General features: G+C 52.2%; 1 long non-coding RNA gene across 2 annotated transcripts in view; it reads right to left on the bottom strand.

Moving 5' to 3' along the window:
* Positions 1 to 17954, bottom strand: part of LOC109277469 (uncharacterized) — a 37659-nt gene extending 19705 nt beyond the window's left edge. For both annotated transcript variants that reach the window (XR_008422158.1, XR_002085156.2), the window contains exons 1-3: positions 17754 to 17954; positions 5530 to 5654; positions 806 to 1001 (exon numbers count right to left, since the gene is read on the bottom strand). This is a non-coding gene — a long non-coding RNA (uncharacterized LOC109277469). The remainder of the gene's footprint in view (positions 1 to 805; positions 1002 to 5529; positions 5655 to 17753) is intronic.
* Between the last annotated feature and the right edge of the window lie 7672 nt (positions 17955 to 25626).

The raw sequence follows: 25626 nt of genomic DNA, 5'->3' as shown, positions 1-25626 counted from the left end.
GGGACATAGGTGTTCATGACAGTTAGCTGCTCACCCTAGATGGGGCTCCTTATCAGAAAGTGCCCAGAGTTGTCTCTTAAGTCCTTCTGCCTTGAATTTAATGGGCCGGCTCATTTCTACAATGCTGCCCAAACCGTGATATTCCAGGATCTTGCTACCTGGCGATGTGCATTATCCTCGAAGTTTGGTAAAAAGAGCTCAGCTTTGGAGTTAGACAGGTCTGAGTTAGAATCTCTCCATACTTCCTTGCTGTCCAACCACCAGCTTCTCGGAGCCTCAGTTTCCCTTTCCAGGGAGTTGTCATGAGGGACAATGCCCCTCAGGTGCCTGGTGCAGAATAAGCACCCAACGCAGGCCAGTTCTGCTCCCACTACTGCCCCCCCGCCCCCACCACCACACTGAGCTCAGACCTTCCTCTTCCTTTCTGGAGGGAGCTGAGGAGTCTTGGGGAAAAGCTCTCGGGAATGGAGAAGCCTATTTCCAAGTCATTAGTCCCCCAGTGTCGGGCTGCAGGATGGATTTTGATCAAGAGCGGGGTGACATTTGGCAAAAGTTGCTGATGAGGGATTGAATGATTAATCGTCATGACAACCAGGCTGGAGTAATGACAGGGATGCGATGGCGCCCGAGTTAAACACAAAGCGGCCCCGCGAGCCGGGGCGGTAAATTACTAGGCTTGTCACCGCTGCGCTTTTGGAGAAAGCGGCCGTGCGTTCCTAATGAGAGGTTAACTGTGTCCCCAAAGTAATTACAGCCGATTGAAGAGGTGGCTGGTAATTAGAGGATTAGCGGTGATGAGACTCACCTGCATGGTTGCCATGGTGATGGAGGGTGGGTGGGGTAGCGAGGGGAGGAGGGTCCAGACTCCTCCCCAAGGCAGGTGCCGGAGACCTCTCTAGTTGGGCCAGCCTTGGTGTCCATGACCAATGGGACGGGCCCTGGAGAGCTGGTGGGCAGGCCCCAAGGTTCTGCCTCTGGTGGCGGGGCCTCAGTCTCCCCATCTGTAAAATGAGAGCTTGAACCCATTGAAGAGCATGGAATAACAGAGATGGAATTCTGGAACATGGCTGGTCTAGTCAAGTGACATCTCTCTCAAACTCCAAATAGTCTTCAATTTGCCACCCTCCTCCCAAGCCTGGCTTTGCTGGGGCCCAGGAAACCACACACAAATTCTACCTCTTGGCTGAGTGTCTCCAAGGTCTGAGCATAAGCCTCCATTTCCTCATCTCTAAAATGGGGACAATGGGGGTGCCTGGGTGGCTCGGTCGGTTGAGCGTCCGACTTCAGCTCAGGTCATGATCTCACGGTTCGTGAGTTCCAGCCCCGCGTCGGGCTCTGTGCTGACAGCTCGGAGCCTGGAGCCTGCTTGGGATTCTGTGTCTCCCTCTCTCTGCCCCTTCCCCGCTCATGCTCTCTCTCTGTCTCTCAAAAATGAATAAACGTTAAAAAAATAAAAAAAATAAAATGGAGACAATAATAATGGTACCTGTTTCCAAGGGTCCTCTAGAGAATGCAGTGAAATCATAATTGCAGGGCCCTTAGGAAAATGCCTGGTCACCGCAAGAGCTCCATAAATGTTAGTGCTTTTGGTCCCCTTTACAAATACCTCTTCCTTCTGCAGACCTGGGGTAGCCAGGGGCAGGGAGGGGTCAGGGGCCTCAACCTTTTGTTGGAGAACGGGCTGCGCCTTCCACACATGATAGGTGACAGGAGCTCCAGGTGAAGCTCTGGGCACTAGGCGCCCACTGTTTGCTCACGCTGCGTATCCTTGGTCAAATCTCTCTGCTTCTCTGAGCTTCTTGATTCCTGCCTGCCTGACTGTTCTGTTGGGAGAAAGGAAGGAAATGCTGGGTTTGTGGTGCACTTCGCATATGCCAGACCTTCCCATGGTACTTTATAACTATTATTTACTTCTATCCTCCCCATAATCCATAGAATAATTAGTTTGCCCATTTTTAAACAAGATATTTTGTTTTTAAGTAATCTCTACACCCAGCGTGGGGCTGGAACTTAAAACCCTGAGATCAAGAGTCACGTGCTCTATTGACTGAGCCAGCCAGGCACCCCTATTTTGCCCATTTTTTTAAAAATGTGTATTTATTTATTCTTTTTTTTATTTTTAAATTTTTTAAATGTTTATTTATTTTTGAGACAGAGAGAGACAGAGCATGAACGGGGGAGGGTTAGAGAGAGAGGGAGACACAGAATCCGAAACAGGCTCCAGGCTCGAGCTGTCAGCACAGAGCCTGACGCAGGGCTCGAACTCACGAACTGTGAGATCATGACCTGAGCCGAAGTCGGACGCTTAACCGACTGAGCCACCCAGGCGCCCCTGTATTTATTTATTCTTGAGAGACAGCGTGCACACACCTGCAAGCAGCGTAGGGGTAGAAAGAGAAGGAGAGAGAAAATCCTAAGCAGGCTCTACCAGCCAGCACCCAGCCCCATGCAGGGCTCAAACTCACGAACTGCGAGATCATAACCTGAGCCGACACCGGGAGTCGGAGGCTCAACCCACCGAGCTACCCAGGCAACCCTGCCCATTTCTGAGAGGAGAAGACAAAGGCCCAGGGAGGTGAAGTGAGCAGCCCAGACACACAGAGCTGGAGTGAAAGGGTCAGGATTTGAATCCAAGTCAGTCTAAATTTCTTACACTCGCGGGGCGCCTGGGTAGCTCAGTCGGTTGAGCGTCGGACTTCGGCTCAAGTTCACGATCTTGCAGTTTGTGATCGAGCCCTGCGTCGGGCTCTGTGCTGACAGCTCGGAGCCTGGAGCCTGCTTGGGATTCTGTGTCTCCCTCTCTCTGAACCTCCCCTGTTCATGCTCTGTCTCTCTCTGTCTCAAAAAAATAAATAAATAAACGTTAAAAAAAAAGAATAAGTAAACATTAAAAAAAATTTCTCACACTTTCTACCACATGAAGAAGCCGACTTACACCCCAAGGAGAAGCCGGTCCACCACCTCCATCCAAGGGCCTGGGCACCCCAGAGGCGGACCTTCAAGAGAAGCCTGCCTGGGATTGGCCTGGGCGGTCGTGACATCATGAGGGCGGAGCTCTTGCCGCGCCGCGCTTGTGGGCAGCTGCGGCTGCTGGTGGAGTCTGCGCGCCCCAGGGTCCGGATTGAGATGCCAGGGGGTGAGGACGGTGACAGCCAGATCTCCAAACTGGTCCCCGGGCACAGGCCTCAGTGAACCACTGAGCACAGTGGCTTAATTATTCCATCCATAAATGATGAGCCTCGTTCATTTCCGGGCCTTCATGACAAATTTATGGCCTTATTTAATGTGCTGGCTGCTGACCTTCCCTGGGATCGCAGGGAAACCGGGGCGGGGTGCGGGTGGCTTCCTGGAGGGCGCGGTGCCCGAGCTGCTGGGCCTCACGTCCCCTCCCGTCACCCGCGGGAGCAACCGAGGCCTCTGGCCTATTGCAGTTGGCGAACTCATTTTTCTCCGCCTTGCTTCTCTGGGGGAGGCGCTGGCGCGTGAGCTGAGGGTAGGGCCTCTGAAGTCAGAGGGATGCTGGTTCGAGTCCGCGTCTGCTACCTTTGAGCTACATGATTTTAAGCATGTAAGCTGCTTTGTCTCAGGCTCCTGGACGAGGTAGAACAGCTGGAAATGATCTGTGTAGTGAATACTCCATATATTGCTGCCCTGGGGGTTTCACATCGGATTTTATTTATTTATCATTTGGAGCCACTGCTTGGGGCCTGGTGACCCTGGAACAGACCACATCTTAAAGTAGAAGCACACTCAGATTTGGCCACCAGGCCCTGCTCTGCGCAGAGAAGGCCCCAGAAATCACCGGCTGCACGAGCCCAGCCCTGAGCAACCAGGAGCCTGGTTCTGGCTTTTGGTCCCGCCTCCAGCTCTGAGCTGGCCCTGGTGACTCACACCCCTCCCTCAGTTTACCACATTTGTCACAGGGCGGCCAGCGTAGTATTCATACTTGCCATGGGCCAGAAGTTCCGGTATGAACTGGATTGAAGGATAATAGAATCACCTTTTGGGGCCAGTTTCTGGAACCTACACACACACGGTCCTCCGGCCTAGATGGCTGACAGGCTCTGAGTGGGGCATGGGTGCAGCTCACAGAACCACAGGACCCTTGAGCTGACCGGGAGCTCAGAGAGCACCTCCTCCAGCCTCACACTTCATAGATGAGGATGCTCATAACATGGTCGTCAGATATTAAGTGCTTACTGTATACCGGGCACCACGATCATCGCTTGCCATCTATTTGTCTCATTCGGTCCTCACCACAACCAAATAGGGGCCAAGTATGACTTACTTCATTTACAAAGGAGGAATACAGAGGCCCAGAGAAGTACAGAACTCGGAGAAGACCACACAGCACCACCTGCCTCCAGGTCCAGACCCTTCCCGTGTGGATGCACCATAAGTATTCGCATGTCCTTGCACGGGCGCGCCTTCTTGTGCCTGTGTGTGTGTTTGCGCGGAGGTGCCGATATAAGGAGATGTGCACGCCACCTGTGAGCGCGTGTCGCACCTGGGCGGGTCATTCGTGGGGCGCATGTTCTGACTCCCTGTCCAGTGCTCTTTCACCCCTAGCCGGGGCCATTCAACAAAGAGCTGGTTGGAAATGGAACCTTTCAGCTGGGGCGTGCCTGGCTTCCCACAGTCTTAGGGAATGAGTTTAATTTGCATACTTATTTGCATGCCAGCGCAGTCACTCACGCGCCAGGGCCCAGCCTGGGCAGGGAAAATGTGTGTCGATTCCTACACCGCCCGTAACTCCGCCGTCAGCCAGCCGTCCGAGGTGCAGTTTCTCCGAGCTCATTTCTATCATTACCCCCATTGTGTAGATCACGAAACTGAGGTTTAGAATTCCTGGGCCAACGTCATGTCGCCAGCAAGTGGCAGAGCCGAGGTCTGATGCTTGGTTAGAAAAGCCAAATCCAGTGGTCTTTCCCCAGTCCCACCCTGCCTGCAGGCTTGAGGTAGACGTGGAGGAGTGAGCGGCTGGGAGGAGCTTCAGGGAGAAACCATGGGGCCCTGGAAGTTTCCCTCTGTGTGTGTGTGTGTGTGTGTGTGTGTGTGTGTGTGTGTGTGTTACGAGCGTATGGGTATAGCATGGTGCGTTTCATCATCTTGCAACAAAATGCCTCAGCCTCTTATGTGACAGGCACATAAATAACAACAATAATAATGGGCATAGCAAACATGGGTCTAGTGCTTATGGTGCACCAGGCAAATGAGTTCTATTAATTTATCTTTGCAACAATCCTAGGAGGTGGTAACATTATTGTTCCCATTTTTCGTTTGGGGAAACAGAAGCACAGAGAGGCGAAGTGACTTGCTCAAGGTCATACAGCTGGGAAGTGGCAGGGCTGGGACTCAAACCCAGGCCATTTGGGTCCATGGGTCACGGATCCAACCGTACCACTCTCAAGGTGTGCTGCTCCCAGCGTGACTGGACACGTGATGGGGTGAGTGTGTGTCTAAGCTTGGGCTGCCACGATAAGCTACCAAAGACCGGGTGGCTTAAACAACAGAAATTGCTTTTCTCACCGTTTAGAGTCCAGGAAGTTCAAGATCAAGGTGCTAGCTGATTCAGTTTCTGAGCAGAGCTCTCTTCCTGACTTGTAGACAACTGCCTCCTCGTTGTGGTCTCACATGGTCTTTCCTCGGCTCACCTGCATGGAGAGAAGACAGAGCTCTGATTCTGGCATGTCTTCTAATAAGGGCACAATCCCTTCATGACGGCCACACCTTCATGACCGCATTTAGCCCTTAATACCTCTCATAGGTACGACCTCCAAATACCATCACATTTGGAGTTAGAACTTCAACATACGGATTTGGGGTGGGGAAAATACATCATTGCGTACATGCGTGCACACTCGTGCACGTACACATGAAGGTGTGTGCCTGTCCATGTGTGCATTTCCTTGTGTGTGTTCATATGAAAGTACCTGTGGGTATATAAAGATGTAGATGTATATACACATGAGTACATGGCCTCACATATGTACATCCGAGTGTGTGTACGTGGGTATATTAGAGGCTGAGAAACTTCATCCCAGGTCAGCCCCTCTGCCGATTAGTCCAATAGCCCCATGAAAACTGGGGTCACACAAAGGGAGCTAGGGTGGGGCTTTGGGTAGCTAGGGCCTAAGAGCTAGTGCTCCCTGGATTGGTGGGGGAGGGGACTCCTCAGCTCCTCACGCTCATCGCCCTGGCCTCCAGGAGACATTAATAATAGATCAGCAAATTCCAAATGTAAATAGGGCAATCAGGCCCGAAAACACAGACATTCATCACCCAGATACAAATTACGCTGCCGGCCCCTGATGTAATTACCAGAGTTCAGCTCGATGCATCGAGCCACCCCACCCTGTGCCCCAGAGAGTTGCTTTGTGCCGGTGTTCTCCCCGCTGAGGATGCTCATCCACCTGACCCCAGAGGGTCTCTCTGGCCACAGCCAAGTGTGTCTAGCTGTCCTAAGCAGGTATGAAGACAGAAACCCCCTGAGATTCTTGTGCTTTGATGACAGAGCTCCATAGGTCACGGGGCAGACACCAATGGGTCAGATGCCTGCTTCTGGCTCTCGTTTTGAAATATTGCTGTGTGACCCTGGGCAAGTCACTCACCCTTTCTGAGTCTCAGTTTCCTCTTCTATCCAAAGAAGCTAACAATACAAATGCTAACAATACAAAACAGTACAATACAGCTTAGGGCTTTGGAGTCAGAAGGACCAGCTTCAGTCCCACCCTATCACTTTTGAGTTGAGAGACCTTGGGCAAGTTTCTTCCCTACTCTGAACCTCAACTCTTTCATCTGTAAAATGGGTGTAATAATGCCTGTCACATAGAATTATTTTGAGGAAAGAATGAAGATTTCTCTTTTAATTGGTGAATTTAACTCATTCACATTTATTGTGATTATATTATAATACACATAAAATATATATCACCAATATATCTGCACATTCAAAAATCTATATGTACATAGAGTGATTATATAATTACATGTTTTATGGCAGTCTTCTTTCTTGCTACATTTGTTTGTGTTTCCTATTTATTAGTCTTCCTTATGTTTCCTTCTTTCCCATGGCTATTGTATTAGTTATCTATTACTCCAAAACTTAGTGGCTTACCACAATAACCATTTAGATTTTTTTAAATGTTTATATTTGAGAGACAGACAGACAGAACGTGAGAGGGGGAGGGACAGAGAAAGATGGGGACAGAATCCAAAGTAGACTCCAGACTCTGAGCTGTCAGCACAGAGCCTAATGTGGGGCTAAAACTCACAGGCCGTGGGATCATGACTTGAGTCGCAGTCGGACACTCAACCAATTGAGCCAACCAGTTGCCCCCACAATAACCATTTAAGAATCTCATAGTTGTCGTGGAGTGGCTTAGGGTGGTTCAGGTTCAGGGTCTCTTCATGAGATTGTAGCCATGATGTTGGCCAAGGTTGTGGTCTCATCCACAGCCTTGATTGGACCGGAGTTTCCACTCCCCAAGGTGGCTCCTCAATTCCTCCCTGCGTGGATCTCCCTGTAGGACTGCTTGAGTGTCCTCACGACATGGCAACTGGCTTCCCCTGGAGCGAGTGAGCGAAGAGAGCAAGGCAAAGGTTGTGATGTCTTTAATGACTGAGCCTCAGAAGTCACGAGCTGTCACGTCAGCCATGCTGTTACACAGGTCATTCCCCTCGTGTGGGAGAGAACTGCACAACAGGTGGATATCAGGATGCAGGGATCACTGGGGGCCACCTTGGAGCCTGGGTATGACACCTGCCTTGTGTTGGATTGCACGATAGTGTATGCAAAGCTCTCAGCCCGGGCACTGGGAGAAATTCATTAATCCCTACGACCCCAATGCCCAGCACGGTTCCTGGCACGGACTAGGCATCAACAAATAATGTGATGTGATGGCAAGGAGAGGGCCGTAGCAGAATCTGGTGGTACCCCAGCAGCCACTGGAACCCACATCCTCCTGCCTTGCCATTGCCCAGGCTTTGGCTCAGGCGTGCCGAGCCACGGAGGGTTAGGAGCTCCTGCCTTCTCTGAAGCAGGGAGGAGAGTCTAGACCAAAGGCAGTTTCCAGGCCTGTCTCGTCCCAACTCTACATTGATCAGTAATTAAACGCAGCCTCCAATTACTATAACGTTTGGCGAGGCACCAAGCTCGCGTGAAACCTTGCAATAAACATCTGCTTTATAAATTGCCTCTCAGTGCAGCACACCAGCAGGGTTCTTGGGGGTTGGGGAGAGAGAAGAGCTGGGAGCTGGGAGCTGGGAAAGGGAGGAGAGGTTAGGGAGGGAGAGGCTGGCCTGCCAGGTGGTAGGAAGTGAGGGCCCTGAGCATTCCTCTGTGGAAGACTCCCTCACCACCCTCCAAGGTGGGGGCCCTGAATTTGACCCAGAGCTGGGGAATCCTCGTCTCCTGAGATTGTGTCAAAAGCTGCACACATACCTAATGCAAATTACCTTTCTCTTGCCTTTTCTTTTTCCAAAACCCATAACATCCCACTCACCCGTCATTTACATTTAGAGGGAGAAGCATAGAGGTTTATTAGCTATAGTAGCAGCCTCTGTCGGGGGTGAGATATTCTCCGGGCTCCAGAGGAAGAGGAGGGTCAGTGGTTTCTTACCAGGGTCCTGGAGTCCCAACCCCACTATGCACACTGTCCCCTGAGCCAGAAATGGGCCGGTGGACCCCACTCTGTCTCCTTCAGGGTCTTGCTTACAGAGACGACAAGGGAGGGGGAAACCCAGGATCCGGGGTCTGATAGAACTGGGCCGAGGGCTGGCTCAGCTCACCTGAGACTTTGGGCAAGTGACTTTGCCTCTTTGGGCCTCTGTTTCTGCACCTGTGAAATGGTCATAAAACCCACGGGTGTCTGGCAGGATTAAGGGAGCCGTGGGAGTGGGGCAGCAGAGTGGATAGGGCAGGGGCTCTGAAGCCAGGCAGGCTTGCCCCTTGGATAGGACCGTTTTGTTTCAGCCTCCTCTGAAGATGGGGAGGTAAGTGTGTCAGCTCACGGAGGTGCTGTGAGGTCTCGGCCGGGTGTGCAGCACGGCGGGCACTTAAATGCCAGCTATTGTTGTTGCTGTTGCTATCATTATGCTCGACGGACAGAGAGTCGCTTCTGTTCCAGGGAGAAAGGATCTTCCTGGGCCTCTGGGCTCCCCTCCCCTGCCTTTGCTCCCCCCTCTCTTCCTACCCCTTGGAGCCTATGCTCTGCCCCTTGCCTGATGCACAAGACCTGGGCTCTCCAGGGAAGACCATTTGATTGATCTGCTGTCCCCGTCACTGGCACCACTGTGTGCTCTCCAGCCAGCTTGTTTGCTCATCCAGCACCGGGGGAAGTCGAGGACTTCCGGTAGGCGGGGATGGGGGATAAAGGGGAGGACTGTCTGAGGCCAAACTGCCTGCCTGGGGAAGCCTACAGCCGCCCAGCGCAGCTGAGATGAAATGAGATTTCACATGTGCCCCACGCTTAGCTGGTCGCATTAATACCATTATGGTCTGAAACCCCACCTGGAAGGTGTGGGGTGTGTTCCTCTCCCTTACTCCGCCCACCTTGTCCAGGTAAGATACGAGGCAAGGTGAGTGGGGCCGCCTCCCATCTCTCCACCCAGGTGAGCTGCGAAAGCACCTGAGTCCACCTTTAGGAACCCGTTCCTTAGCATTAGCACTGATGCTTGATCTTTTTTTCTTTAAAAATTTTTTAATGTTTATTTTTGAGACAGAGAGAGAGAGAGAGAGCATGAACAGGGGAGGGGCAGAGAGAGAGAGGGAGACACAGACTCTGAAGCAGGCTCCAGGCTCCCAGCTGTCAGCACAGAACCCGATGCAGGGCTTGAACTCGTGAAACACGAGATCGTGACCTGAGCTGAAGTTGGACACTTAACTGCCGGAGCCACCCAGACGCCCCAGAAACTTGGTCTCTCTTAAAAATGAAAACAGCCCCCAGAAGGCTGGCCGAAGGAGTCCCTTCTACCTTTAGCAAGAAATCATTTACGAAAAGACCTAAGAGTCAGCGGGGACGTTCGTCCCAGTGCCGGGGCCATGGTGAATGATTAACGAATGCACGAGTGAACGAAGTCTCAACTCTGCCTGGCACTGGCATCGCCCTCTGGATGTTCACGGCACTGGAGTCCAGCCTCATTGCAAACTCCTTCCCGACACGCGAAGCTCGTCGCCTAGAGGGCAGCCTGGCCCGTCTCTAGACAACTCCGGGCCCCGAAACACATTCCACGTGTTGAGCTCAAACTCCCTTCCCTGAAACTTCTCTAGGGATCGCCGTGCTCTTGCAGCGTGGCTCCGAGGTCAAAATCCTAAACCACAGATAAGCAGTTGCCAATACGTTTTGCAAAAGCTTGCCGGGCCCCGTCAGGATATTTATCAATGAGACCCACGCGGCAGGCGAAGTTTTATTCCAGTGAAGCTGTCAGCCCAACACAGCATGCAGGTGCTCCTATGAGTAGGAATGTGGCAGAATTGCGACGGGAGCTCACCCAAGCCAGGTGCCAGGTACTATTTAAATGCTTTCACGTGTATTGACTCATCTGCTACTCCCAGCCCTCCGGGGTGGTGGGTGCTGGGAAACCGAGACTCAGAGAGGTTAACTGACTTGCCCGAGATCCCACAGCGGTGGAGCTATCAGAGCAGGGATCTGAATCCAGAGCGTCTTGCTCCAGAGTCTGGGCACCTAAGCCTCACCCTAAATAAACTCTTGTGAGCTCTTGTGATGTCACCAAGGCTCAAGTTTCTGCCATCTCTCAGCCTTACACAGTGTTGGCTTTGTTCTTGGACTCTGACGGTGGGTGAGCTCTGGTGGCCCTGCCCCCATCCGAGGCTCAAAACCAGAAGCAAATGGGCCTTCTCTCCCTCTCCAGTCTGCATGGAACTCACAAGACTGGCCCACACTGGTCGCAGTCTGGTCCCCGAGCCCTTCCTTGTCGCAGGGAGATGTCTTTGGCTTTGGGTCCATGCTCACCTCTGGTGTGGGGGGTAAACAATCCGTTCAAGGGAAGATTGGGCTATTGTCACCAAAAGAAGGAGACAGGACGCTGCACACATCACCGGCTGTAAATGTCACACGTTGAATGCTACTAAAATGTTCTGGTTCCTGTTTTATGCGTACTGGGTTCCCGCTTAAGATTTTATTTGTCAGTGAATTTTATACCTAAAGACCGTTTGAAGGACCACTGGCCTATAACATTTTAAAGAGCTTCATAGGGTCTTTAACAAGGACGGGCATTAATTTACCAACTGGGACGGCATGTGAGAGTTTACCACCTCTCTCTATGGGATAATAACCATTAGCATGATAAAGTTACTGCACACTTACTCTGCGTATACTATTCATACCCAAAATTGCTGCAGGAAGCTGACACTCAGAGAGGTTAAGTGACTTGCCTAATATCGCTCAGCTGATGAAGGGAAGATTGAAAACAAGAGTCAAGTCTGCCTGACATCAAAGCCAATATTTTCTTGGTTAAAAAATGTGTATTTTTGTATGTACAGGTATAACAGTTGTGAAAAAAAAAAAACCTCAAATAATGGGGAAGCATATAAAGGAGAAAATTAAACTACTTCCTTACACTGAACATTTTAAAAGATTTTTAAACTCCGGGGCACCTGAGTGGCTTGGTCGGTTGAGTGTCCAACTTTGGCTCAGGTCATGATCTCGTGGTTCGTGGGTTCGAGCCCCACGTTGGGCTCCACAATAACTGCCCCTCCCCTGCTTATGCTCTCTCTCTCTCTCTCTCTCAAAATAAATAAGCTTAAAGAAAGATTTTCAACTTTTAAAATTATAAGAGTCAGGGGCGTCTGGGTGGCTCAGTCGGTTAAGCCTCCGACCCTTGATTTGGGCTCAGGTCATGATCTCACGGTTCATGAGTTCAAGCCCCGCGTCGGGCCCTGCGCTGGCAGTGTGGAGCCTGCTTGGGACTCTCTCTCTCTCCCTCTCTCTCTCTCTCTCTGCCCCTCCCCTACTTGTGCTGTCTCTGTCTCTCTCAAAATAAATACTAAAAAATAAGTAAATAAAATTGTAAGAATCATACTGCACACAGTACAAAGTAAATGAAACCGGCACGTAAATATGTGAAACGAAACCCAAAAGCCGTCTCCATATCCCGTTCTTCAGTCTCGCTTTCTAGAGAGAATCACTCTGAATAGATGCTTGTGTAGTTCTTTCCACATTTTTCATGCATACAAAACACGTCTATGCTTTTACGTAAATGGCAGCACACTAGAAATTGTCCTGTGATTTGCTTTTTCCACTCAATAACAGCTCACATACTTTCTTCTTTACTGCTCCGCACCAAACTAGCCCATTCTTTTTCCCAGCTGCATAGTATTCCACTTAAATGGCCACATTATAATTTACATTTAACCAGTCCCCCGTTGATGGACACTTAGGTTGTTTCCAGCTTTATGCTTTGTTTTTGTTTTTGTTTTTAATTTTTAAATGTTTATTTATTTTTGAGAGAAAGAGAAAGAGAAAAAGAGAGAGAGTGGAGGAGGGGCAAGAGAGACAGAGACACAGAATCCGAAGCAAGATTCGAACCCATAAGCTGTGAGGTCATGACCTGAGCTGAAGTTCAACACTTAACCGACTGAGCCACCCGGGTGCCCCTTTAATTTTTCTAATGTTCATTGATTTTTTGAGAGAGAGAGAGAGGGAGGGAGAAAGAGCGAGCAAGCAAGTGGGGGAGGGGCAGAGAGAGATACACACAGAATCCGGCCGGAGCAGATTCCAAGTTCTGAGCTGTCAGCACAGAGCCCGACATGGGCTTGAATCCATGAACCTCGGGATCAGGACCTGAGCCGAAGTCGGACGCCTGACCGACTGAGCCGCCCAGGCGCCCCTGGTTTGTTTGTTCTTTTTTAAGGGTTGCCATGAACATCCCTGTATTTTCTCTTTGCCTATCTGGGTGCACAGAGTCTGCCTCTAGGCTCTAACCACCTGCTACCCCACCCTCAGCTCTGTGGCCACACTTCGTGTGCGAGGTTTGGCTTCCCCACCAGCCCCTCTGCTTTGGGAAGGCCCCTGGGCCGCCTGAGGGAGCCTCTCCTCCTCACGTCCCAGCCGGTCTCTGCTCTGTCTCCTCTGAAAGCCCAGCTCAGACCCCTCAACGTCTCTCCATAATGAGATAATTTACATTTTCTGTTATTTTTCTTTTTTCTTTTTCAGCAAAAAGGGGGCACTTAAAGTGAAATATCTCTCGACACACTGTTAACAAGGATTCATAAAAGTGAACTGTTCACCTTGTCTGTCGGCGGGCGGTTATGAAAAATCGATAGCACACAGAGGAATCGTGCTCCTCGCGTCCGAGGTTGTCTGTCTAGTGGTGTGGACAGGGTGGGAGCCGCCTGGCCTCCTCAAACATGCCACCGGGAGGCTGGGGGGTGTGCAGGCGTGGGGTTCCTGGACCCGAGCGACAGCTCAGGTCAGATGTCAATGCAGAAGACGCATCGTTTGGGGCAGAGAATGCCGTCTGGCCCTGCACCCTCACTGCTTTCTTTCCCGATACTACCACGAGAGCGTGGCTCGAATGCCACATCTTCTGGAAAACCCTTCACTCATTCACTCCCCAAACACACATGGAGGCTCCTGCTATGCGGCAGGCCTGTGCTGGGCACACAGAGGTGGCTCAACATGCTCCCCGCTTTCTACATGGTGACGCTGGACAGGTCAACAGGACCTAGACAGGGTGACGTGTGCTTCAGCAGGGATGCTGGGGGCCCAGAGGAGGCCTCTGTCCCTGCCTAAAGGGTGGGACACTCAGAGGAGGCTCCCTAGAGGGCCTATGTCAATGTCCAGGGCCCAGAGTGTGTGGGGGTGAACCGGACAGAGTACAGGAGGAAAGACTTGTTGAACAGAAGGAACAGCATATTCAGAGGCCCAGGGACAAGAGGGAGGGCAGGTGGGTCTGGGGGCATCAGAGGTTTGATCTGACAGCAGCACGCACGGTCAGAGTGGGGACGGGTGGGAAGGTGACCAGTGGCCTGCCACTGAGGGCCCTGCGGACCTTGCTGAGGAACGGGGACCGGATGGGGGCTGATGCCTCTGCTGGCGGTATTTGGGGGTGAGTTTTGATTTCTCTTTGAAGTCTGAAGTCTCAGACTTCTTAAATTGTCTCTAATGCACCCGTGTTGCCTTTCTAACAAGGATTTTAAACTAACAGTAACAATTCTGCGGAAGGAAAAAAGGGAGAAGAAAAAGTAGTACTGGGGGTGCATAGCTGGCTGAGGTCACGATCTCCTGGTTCGTGGGTTTGAGCCCACTGATAGCGGAAATTGCAATGGCGGTAATGATAGTGGTGACAGTGGTGGGTGACAGTTCTAATAGTCCCGAGTCTAACCCGTAGGCAGAGGGGGCCACTGAAGGGAAGCGAAGGATGACAGTTTGAGTTCCAGAAGTCCTAGGAAGGTGACCGATAATGGAGGCAGGTGGGGAGCGAGCCTGTCCTAGGGCCCCTGCTCCTGACAGTCTCCTCTTAGGTGATTCACCTGAGGGAAGTGGTCCATTTCCAGGCTATCCTCCCCCCCCACACCCCGCCATTAGCAACTAGACTCTGCAGCCAGTCAGATGCAGTCATGGCTGCTGTGTGGATGGAGTGAGGGTCTGGAGAGATGGGCCTCTCTAATGCCACTTTTCCAGCATCCAGAACCTTAATTGCCTCTCCCTCTAACTCTTAGACCCTCAACAGTCAGAATTATTTTCTTCTTTTATTTTCTCCATCTACTCATCCATTACCCATCACTCTCCCATCCATCCATCCAACACTCACCCATTCATCCATCCAACCATTCATCCATCACCCACCCATCCATCCATCCGTCCATCCATCTATCCATCCATCCACCCATCCACCCATCCATCTATCACTCATTCATCCATCCATCCATCATTCACACATCCATCCATCAATCCATCATTCACACATCCATTCATCCATCCATCAATCCACCCATCACTCACCTATCTGTCCATCTATCTATCCATCCATCCATCCATCCAACACTCACCCATTCATCCATCCAACCATTCATCCATCCAACACTCACCCATCCATCCATCCACCCATCCACGCATCCATCTATCATGCATCCATCCATCCATCCATCCTTCACACATCCATTCATCCATCTGTCAATCCACCCATCACTACCTATCTGTCCATCCAAATATCCATCCATCCATCCATCCATCCATTCATCCATCTAACCATCCATCTATCCATCCATCCATCCATCCATCCATTCATCCATCTAACCATCCATCCATCCATCCATCCATCCATCCATCTAACCATCCACCCATCCATCCATCCATCCATCCATCCATCTATCCATCTATCCATCCATTTTTCCATCCTTCTCTTTATTTTCTGTGGTAGGAAGACCGACCCATTGATTAAGGTTCACCAAATATTAATTTCTGGGTAGTGGAATTGTGAATGATTTTCTTTTTTTTAATGTTTATTTTTATTTTTGAGAGAGAGCGTGTAAGTAGGGGAGGGGCAGAGAGAGAAGGGGACAGGAGATCCTAAGCCGGCTCTGCACTGACAGCAGAGAGCCTGATGTGGGGCTCAAACTCACAAACCACGATATCATGACCTGAGCCGAAGTCAGACGCTTAACCGACTGAGTCACCCAGCTGCCCTGTGAGTGATTTTCTTCTTGAATCTTTGCACTTTCCATATTGTTTGAATTTGTATACCCCATATCCCTCATAGGTGTTTGTATAAAGATGATGTATTTGTAAAAACAAACAAGCATACATACCAAAATAAAAAAACACAAGTCAACATTTCAGGATGCTTATCCTGGTGACAGTCAGCTGCCACATAAGAAGTCTGACTACTCTGAGACCGCCATGCTGCAAAGAAGTCCAAGCTAGCTAAGTGGAGAGCTGCACAGAGAGAAAGGAGACATCCCACTGGCTCCCGCAGCCCAGTCATGGAGCCCAGGCAGCAGATACATGAATGAAAGAGTCATTTTGGATAGCTCAGCCCCAGCATATGCAACTTGGAGAAGAACAAAGAGACTCATTTGACAGCCAGACCTGGGGACCCAGACACCTATACTCATCCATCATTCAAGGACCCCAAGTTAGGACTCAGTCATCGGTGAGCAAACATAAGCTGTTCTTGCTGTGTCCTGCGTTGGTCAACATACACAAAAAATCGTTGTACACACACACACACACACACACACACACACATGGTTTGCGCATGACCATGGGCGAGTCCCTTTACTTTTCTGGTCTCACTTTTTCAAAGTGTGGAACAGGGGCCAGATGGCAGTAAGTGATCACACTGGTGGTTTCCCCCAGATGTCTCACCTGCCTTATCTGGAAGGCAGTGTCACGGGAGGTATAAGTCGGGCTTGGGAGTCAGGGTCATAAGTTTAAGTCTTGGCTGTGGCATTTATGAGCATGTGACCTTGATTCCCCCACACAATGCTTGGCTTTTTTTTTTTTTTTTTTTTCTCCAGTTTTACTTTTCTATCTTGATGAAAAATATGTGATGTTAGATGTCATTGCAAACAGAGCTGTGGCTAACGCTGCACAATTTATATTGCTGGCACTCTTGATGGTTCAAACATGTTTCAGCAATATTTGGTGTTTGTTTATTTATTTATTTATTTATTTATTTATTTAGAGAGCAGGGGAGGGGCAGACAGAGAGAATCTCAGGCAGGTTCTACACCGTCAATGCAGAGCCCAAACTCACAAACTGTGAGATCATGACCTGAGCCGAAATCCAGAGTCAGACGCCTAGACAACTGAGCCACCCAGGGCCCCTTGTTTTGGCAATATTAAAAAAAAAAACTTTCCAGGGGCGCCTGGGTGGCTCAGTCGGTTAAGTGTCCGGCTTCAGCTCAGGTCATGATCTCGTGATTCGTGGGTTCGAGCCCCACGTCGGGGTCTGTGCTGATGGCTCGGAGCCTGGAACCTGCTTCGGATTCTCTGTTTCCCTCTCTCTCTACCCCTCCCCCGCTTGTGTTCTGTCTCTCTCTGTCTCTCAAAAATGAATAAATGTTAAAAAAAATAAAAAAAATTTTTTTTCCTTCTGCAAAGTTGTCGGTGGGGAGCAAATGCTACCCTCCATGCCTTGACCCTGGATTCCCAAGCTGCCCCTTGAGAAGCATACACACAGGGTGGGCTGGTAAGGTTGGGGGCATCTTACGCCCTGACCATCAGCCCTGATCAGAATGGAATGAGGATCTTGGCAAGGGCATCCTCCTGCAGCCTGTGAGTAAGCATGTACACACACACACACACACAGACACACACGTACAAAATGGCCCTTCATACACCCGGCCTGATTAGAGTCAAAAGGGCGAGTAAGGGCCAGATTAAATATGTGTTGATTATGTGAGCTTGTGCTCCTGTTTATTTCTCATAAATAAGACATGAGCCCTGTTTTCCACCCCCAACACACACGTACACACACACACACACACACACACACACTTCCTGGGGATGATATTTATTGTATGCAAATCAGAAACTGAACTGGGAGAAGTAATCACCTGTTTATCAGATGGTGTGCAGATCGGGTGGAAAATAATAAGCTGGGGGTAATGGTGCTGTATCTGTTTGGACGGAGCTGACCCAGACCTGGGTCTGGATTTATCACACCCTGGACAAGTCAAGGGCTGGCCCTGGGGCCCGCCGATCCCCTGCCTGGTCAGGTTCTCCCAGTGGCGTTTACCAGGTAATTGTGCGTTCAGAAAATAGCAGGGTGAGGGCTAGCGGTTACCTGCTGCCTGCTGAGCTTGGACAGCTGTTTGCAGGAAAGACCTTGGACGTCAGGCTGACCCGGTGCAAACACAGGATCTGCTGCCACTCGCTGTGTGACCTTGAGCACGCTGCCGCCCTTCTCTGGGTCTCCATTTCTTCCCCTGTTAAACGAAGGCGATCATGGCTCCAGTCTTGTAGGGTGTCGGGAACACGAGCAGGGTCAGGCGTGTCTACAGAGAGGCGCTTGGAGTCACCCTAGACCTTTCTCTCTTCCTCGCACCCCGTTTCTGCTTCCTAAGTGTTTCCTGAATGTGAGCACTGTCTGGCACCCTGGAAGTGCCTGGTAAATGCTGTCCTTGTTTTGCCCTGGTCCGGGTCTCACCATCTGTCACGGATTGACATCTAGCGAGCTTCCCTGCGTTTTCTCTGTCCCCTCCGATTCGTTCCTCACCCTCTGAAGCAGAGAGGGCTCTCTCTTCTTCTTTTTAAAAAATCTCTCTTTTATGCTCATTTATTTATTTTTGAGAGAGACAAGGAGAGAGGGCAGAGAGAGGAAGAGAGAGAAAGAGAATCCCAAGCAGGCTCGTGCTGTCAGCGCAGAGCCTGATGCAGGACTCAATCTCAAGACCGTGAGATCATGATCTGAGCCAAAATCGAGAGTCAGATGCTTCACCGACTGAGCCTCCCAGGAGCCCCCGAGAGGGCCCTTTCTAACGTGAAAATCCCACCATCACGTGGCTCTCCTGCTCAAAAGCCTGCCGTGGCTCCTCAATGCCCTCCAGACAAAGAAATCCACATTCCTCCCCGTGCCCCACGAGGCCCCCCAGTGCAGACCTCAGCAGCCTGGCCATTGACTCCTTCCCCACGCTTCAGCCTCTCAGATCTTCATTCAGATCCCTAAACATGCCAAGCTGGTTCCTGCCCCAGGGCCTTTGTCCTTGCCGTGCCCTTTGCCTGGAACCTTCTGCCCCTGGCTCCTTTTCCACGCTGCTACTGAAATGTCACGTCCCCAGGGAAACTGCTCGATCTAAATTAGGTCCCCTCTGCCAGCTATTTGCCCTGTCTCGGAACCTTGTCAGTTTCCTTCATGACACCGATCACAATTTGTCCTAATGTTATTTATTTGGGTTTACTGGATTGCGGCTGCATCTCGGGCGGACCGGGAGCTTCGGCGCGCAGGGCCCGTGTCTGTTTTGCTCGCCACTGTGGTCCCGGTGTTCGGGTGCATCACCGGAGTAGCCGCCTCACGGATGCCCTTTGGAGGGCCGTGGATGTGACGAGACAGGCACAGGGGTGCTCTGGGCCGGCGGCCGTGTGCCCCAGAGGGGAGGGGCCCTGACACCTGGCACCCCGCCCACTCCATGGCTCCCTAAGGGATGTTTGCCTGCCTCTCCCTAATGGCCTGACATACAGGGTCCCAGTGATAAACCTCCCTCTGATAAAAGATGCAAAACTAACATCTGGCGGTTAATTAATAAAGAGCAGCGGTGTCTGGCTGGGGCACGTGGTTGCTGATGTTGGCATTTTCTTCGCCCGCCCCAAGAGATGCTGACGCCGTGTTCGAAAACGGGGGGAAAAAAGATCGATTTGGAACAGGCCCTGCTGACGAGGCTCCCAAGGGGCAGGACACCCTCTCGCCCCCTTTCTCGGGGGCTGACGCCCCGTCCTCCACCAAAGGGTTATGGGTGGTGACTCATAACCCTCATTTATTGAAGACCTATTATGCGCCAGGCTCCGCCGCATCTCATTCGTTCTCCCCAGGAGCCTCAAGAGGTGAATGTCTCTGTTCCCAGTTACAAACAAGGAAGCCAATTTACATACAAGAAAAAGCACGGCTCAGCTGCCCGCCCCAGAACCTAGGCTCCCCCTACCTCACTAGGACTCGGGGGTGCCCGATGGACAGTCACTGGGGTGTTAGTCACAAATACAGGCTCCAGGGCCCCAGCACCCCAGAGTGGGGCCCAGGAGTCTGTATTTGTAACAAGAGCCCCATATGATTCTGAAGTGGGTAGATCAGATATCTCTCCTTGGAAAACACTGGTCTCTGGAATACTGTCAAACGCTTACTGAGCACCTGCTATGTTCCAGGCCCCCAGCTACTCCCAGTAACACTTAGGCAGGATGGACGTCTCCAGTTTACAGACATGGCCCAGGGAGAGCAAGGGACTTGATCAACGCCACACAGAGAGGCAGGCGGGCTCTAACCCAGATCCTCTGCCCCAGGCCTCGGGGCTTCCCGGCTGTCTCCGCCTGGCCCCCATGGGAAGGGAGAGGACCCTGCTCGCAGCTACAGGAGTCACATGCCAAGACCGGGCCGCTGAAATATTAATAGGGCTCATGTTTCAATTACTACTGGGGACACCCCGGCAGGCCTGGTCCCCAACCTCAGCTGGACGTGCGAGTACCAGGGGGCCCTTAAACAGGCGTGTGGGGAGCCCATCTAGGAGGCCGTGGCTGGTTCGTCAGGCTTCTTGGACTGGGCAAGTTGCTGTCTGAAGTCCTATTTGATGGAATGGATTCGGTGGCAACTGGACAGCTCTCGGCATGGACCGTGGGGCCATGGGGGTGGGGTGGGGTGGAGGGCGGCCAGCAAGGGGGGCTGGAACACAGCTCTGAGGCTCCGGAGAGGGGAAGACAGAAGGCAAGAGATCGAAATTAGAGCGGCCTATGTCTGAATCCCGGCTCCCTCTGCAGCACTCTGTGGGGCTAGGCAGGCTCTCACCTGGAAACCAGGCACCTCAGGGGCCTCCCACGGCCATGGTGAAGGAGACAGCAAGGCACCGGCCGTGCCCCCAGGCTTGAGTGCAGCCCAGAGTTACTCTGAGAGGCTTGGGTTTCAGGCAGACGGGTTCAAACCCCAGCTGCACAGCGTTTGGGCTGCGTGAACTAGGCGCCTCACTTGGCCGGGACTCAGTCTCCCCATTGTCCCTGCTCCCAGGGTTCTTATGACCGATTAAATGCTAAAAAATGCTTAGCACAAGGCCTGTCCTTAGCACAGACACTATCGTGCTGACGGCTGTGTTGTGGTCTGTCACCGTTCCGACTGTTACATTGGGAGCTTGTGAGCACACATTGCTTACCTGTTTCAGGGTTTCCTGTCCCCGCTGAGCCCAGGCGGGGCTTCCTGTGGCCCACCCTGCTCCAGGGTTCTCACTTGCTTGTGTCTGAGGGGCAGCATGGTCACCCACCCTGGGAGGGGGCGCCAGCCAGTCGGGAATCACTCAGCATAATTGAATTGTTACCGACGTGCCCTTGTGACTCTGGCCCACAGACATGATAATGCTCCCAGGCGCTGAACTGGCTCCCACCTTGGAGACCTCCTGGCACCCTGGACGGTGGCCCGAACAGGCTGGGAGTGGAGGGCCCACGGGGATTATAGGACATGTGGATACTTGGGCGTCCCTGGCTCTGCCACCGACCTACTGGGTCCCCTTGTCCCTCTCTGGGTCCCTCAAGTCAGCTCCTGGGTCCGCCTGGGACCCGGAGGTGGGAGAGAAGAAAGGAGCCTCACTTGGGGCTCGCTTGAGGCTTCTCCCCCATCTTCCCTAGCGCTGGTCCAATTCCCTCCCCCACTCATTCTCAGTCCTGCCTTCCAGGTTCACTGCCTGCCAAGTAAACGTTGGCATTAGCCCCATTTCTCAGCTAGGCAAACTGAGGCTCAGAGAGGGAAGGCACCACGTTCAAGGCCCACAGCCAGGAAGTTATCAGATCCTGCACCTGAACCCGGGTCTGTCTGACTTTCAGGAGCCCACGTGCCCACGCTCGCTCCCCTATCCTACCCTCCTTTCCGCCCCATCTTCCCCTTAGCCTGGACCACAGGGTGGGGAGACCTTCCTAGCCACGTCCCTCCTCCCCCGCCCCCTCCCAGGCCCGCCCTGGGCAATCAGTTTCTTCAGATATGATTTGGGATTCTAATGAACGGAATGATTTGGCATTTAAATAATTATCCACTCTCTAACTGTTAGTGCTGCTGAGTCGGGAGAAATTTCCGCATCTTATTTATGAATATGGTTTTTCCCCCTCACCGGGTGGAGATTTCCCAGCCACCCCCTCCCAGCGCCTCCTCTCTTAAATGCCTTTCCAGCGCGTCTCCAGTGGAGCATCCCCCCCACGCGAGCCCCTAAGTGCCTATTAACAACGTTTCGCTTCCGCTATCGGCACCCGTTCACGCCCCTTTTTTATCTTTACATTTCAATATCATTACAAATCCTAGTGTTATTCAAATTGCATCAATTATTCAATTTCTCCACCCGGAGTGGAGGCAGCGGCTTCCCAGTGGCTGAGCAGGAAAAAGCAGGGGCCTTTCCAGGAGGGTTTGAAATTCACGGGGGATTCAGCCGGCTTCCATTAACCTGGGCTTTTTGGCTCCCACAAATCGTGGAATTGATTAACACACACACACGCAGTTACAATTTGGTTGGGGGAGAAAGCCTGCTGCCGAGACGCACCTGGGGAACGGTTTGGGAGCTAAAGTGCCGTCGCTGCCCTGTGATATTCATCCGCTGGGTATTTATTGAGCTCCTGCTGGAAGAAGAGCAGCCACCATTTATTGAGCACTTACTGTATACCAGACACCACTGGGTTTTTGTTTCTGTTTTTATTTTAGAGAGAGAGCAGAGAGGGAGAGAGAGAGAGAGAGAGAGAGAGAGAGAGAGAGAGAATCCCAAGCAGGCTCCGTGCTCAGCAAGGAGCCTGGTTGTGAGGCTCATCCCAGGACCCGAACAGAAATCAAGAGTGGGTTGCTCAACTGACTGAGCCACCCAGGCACCCCAGCACTAGGTCTTTAGGGAAGATTCCTCCTCTAATCTTCAGGACTAGCTGGTGAGGTAGTTATTAATCCCCCCTCCCCCCATTGTATAGATGAGAAAACTGAGGCTCGGGGAGGGAAGGTCTCTGGCCCAGGGTTGCACAGTGGTAGAGACTGGTTTTGTCTTCAGGACCTGGCCTCTTAATCATTACGCTGTCAGCTGTGGTTGTAGGGTTTGGGTGATCCCAGGGAGTAGCCGGCAAGGGCCTGCGGGAGTGGAGAGGAAAGAGAAAGAACACTTCTTCCCACAGGGCCCTTTTTTGAAGGCTCACATGAGAAATGGTGCACATCTCGTTACTCCCCAAAGCCGAATTTGTTTCCCTAACAAACTCGTTTCTCATGGACACTGAGTCCTATCGTGGTCACATTTCTCTCTTTGCTTTGGCTGCCAGGAAACTCTGAGCCCACTGGTCACAACCATACAGGAACTTATCCCGTCATGTCTCCATCCTGGTCTGCTCATCCAGGCCCTTCCTGTTTGGGCATTGCGGTGTATATTTGTAAACCATTTCTAAGCCTTTTTTGAAACGAGGCCGGCTCTAAGTACCTTTTAAAAAAGGCTTTTAAGCATCCATTATGAAGCGTGGATTTTATGCAAGTTCTCGTTTGACCTTGGCGAGAGGTTTATTCCCACTTTGCAGATGATGCAACTGAGGCCCAGAGAGGCTAGGAGACTTGCCCAAGGACGCACAGTAAGTGGCAGAACCAGGATGGGAGCACAGTCTGCCGGCCCCCAGCACCAACTTCGTCCCATGACCCAGAAGGCCAGGTCCAGGCTCCAATGTCCCTGCTCTAGGTCTTGGTCTGGCAGGAAGGCGTGAAAAAAGAGCATTTAATCATGAGTCAGTGGACGTGGACCCCACCACCTTGCTGTGTGACTATCCCTCTGGGCCTCAGTTTCCCCACTGAGCACTGTCGGTCTGCCCTCCAAGGCCCCACGCAGCTCTGGCCTCGTGTCACTCTTTCTGACTGTTTTACCAGCACATCCATCAATATCTGAGCCACGGTCGCCACTCCCTGAGGCAGGTGCAGACCCTGGGGAACAGTGTCACCTGCTTCCCAGGGTTTCCTGACGCCACCGACAGGAGGACGGAGCAGCCGTGGTGGTGACAGGGCTGTGACACGCGCCTCCCACACCGGCCACCTGCGTGCTTCGTGCTCTCGGGACCCTGGCAGGCAGCGCCTTCCTGGCAAGACGGCAACATCCAGGGTGGGGACGGAGGTGGGGTGTGAATGGGGAGAGGCTGAGATCAGGCGGGGGGACGGGGAGAGGTCGGGGGGTGGGTGCGTTCCTTCCTGGACATAAAGGCTCTGGGTCTAGGGTCCCGGGCCCCAGCCTGACTTAGGAAGGTCTGGGCTCCCAGCAGGCAGTTGGCGTCCTAGATTGACAGGCGCTGGAGACTGGGGGCAGGGAGGCCGCTGCAGTGAAAGGAATGGCATTTATTGAACACCTACTAAGTGCACTCCTCTCCACCGGAGGCTGCAAACTGGCAGTCCACAGATCAAATTCGGGCCACAAGCATGGTTTCTTCAGCCCATGTTGTGCTTTCAAAAAGCTTGCCTCAGTTGTTTTCTGGCACTTACAAATAGGGACATCCTACATAAAATCAGGATTTCGGGTTCTGTTGAGGAGTCAGAGCACCAGGCAGCGCTGAGCCCCCTCGCCCGCAGGCTGGCTGGGTGCGCAGCGGGAGCTTGCTCCTTGTGTCCCATGTCCCACTCAGCCCTCTTGTCTCCCTCTGCATCGCTGCCCGGGCCCTGCGGGCACCCGAGTGCTCACCCCTCTTATAACCACGAATGCCTTGTGGGTGGTGTTACTATTCCCATTTTATAGATGAAGAAACTGAGTGCCTCCAGCTTATATCCATCACACCAAACCCCCCAACAGGTAGCACTGGAGTCAGGACTTAACCCCAGCCCTTAGCCCTCCCCCCCAAGCCCTTTCTGTTTCCACCGCACCCCCCACCCCCCGCCCCAATGAGGCCGGAGCAGACAGCCCCAGCAGCCTCCCTGGCGTGGAGCCTCTAAATCCTCGGTGCCCCCGTGCCAAATGAATGGCCTCTGATGTCCTTTCAAGCTTTAATGAGGGGCGTGGCAAGTAGAATTTGGCCTCCCCGGGGTCGGAACCAGGAATCTAACCAATCATCACGCTGAGCCAGCGCGCAGGCTCTGTGCTGGCAACTTTGAACACCTGCTCTTTTACCCCTCACAGCTCTGCAAAAGGTTTAACAGATTAGGAGACTGAGGCTCTTCCCCCACCCACCAAGGCCCCGTGCCTCTGTCTTCCTTTCAGCTGGTTGAGGAGTCCTACCCGCTTCCTGCCTCAGGACCTTTGCGCACGCCGTCCCCTTTTGCTGGACTACCTTACAGCCTCCGGCACACAAGCCTTCATCACCCTTCAGGCCTCCCCTGGCTCTCTGAACAAAGTCTGGCTCCCTCTGTTATTGCCTCTTAGAGCTCCCTGTACACTTGGTAGTATTAATGAGGACAGTAATGGTAGCTAAGACTTACCGCACACTTTCCACGAGCCAGGCACTGTTCTCAGCACTTCGATTACATCATCTCACCCTCTGAAGTGGCCGTGATTATTGCCCTCATTTTACAGATGAGGACATTGAGGCACAGAGAGGTTAAGTAACTTGCCCAAGGTCACACAGCTAGTGTTGAAATTTTTACCTTAGGCTGCATGACTGACTACGGACTGACATCTGCAGGGTCTATGCCCTGGGGGACCTTCTCTTGATAAGTAAATATGCTTTATATGGATGACCGCACCAGGATTATGGTTCCGAATTCCATGCCCATGTGACCACCAGCGTTACCTTGTCACCTCCATTTCCTTGTCGGAGTGTCTGTCTCACCCCTGGAGTGGCGCCAGGTCCTATTTGACTTCCAGGGACACCCCAAGTTTGCCGTCTCCCCCATCCCCACCCCCAGCATCGCCAGTGAGAAAGGGGCCAGACAGGGTTCAAAACCACAGACTGAGTCGCACTGCCACCGTGCCTTAGGTCCCTCTCCCCCAGGCTGGGGCTGTGGACTGGCCTCTAGGAAATTCCCAAGGAGCCCCTCACTCCCGCCTTGCACC

Source organism: Panthera pardus, unplaced genomic scaffold (genome assembly GCF_024362965.1).
Source record: "Panthera pardus isolate Hobbes unplaced genomic scaffold, ASM2436296v1 HiC_scaffold_15, whole genome shotgun sequence".
Taxonomy (NCBI): domain Eukaryota; kingdom Metazoa; phylum Chordata; class Mammalia; order Carnivora; family Felidae; genus Panthera; species Panthera pardus.
This window is presented reverse-complemented; position numbering and strand designations above follow the sequence as displayed.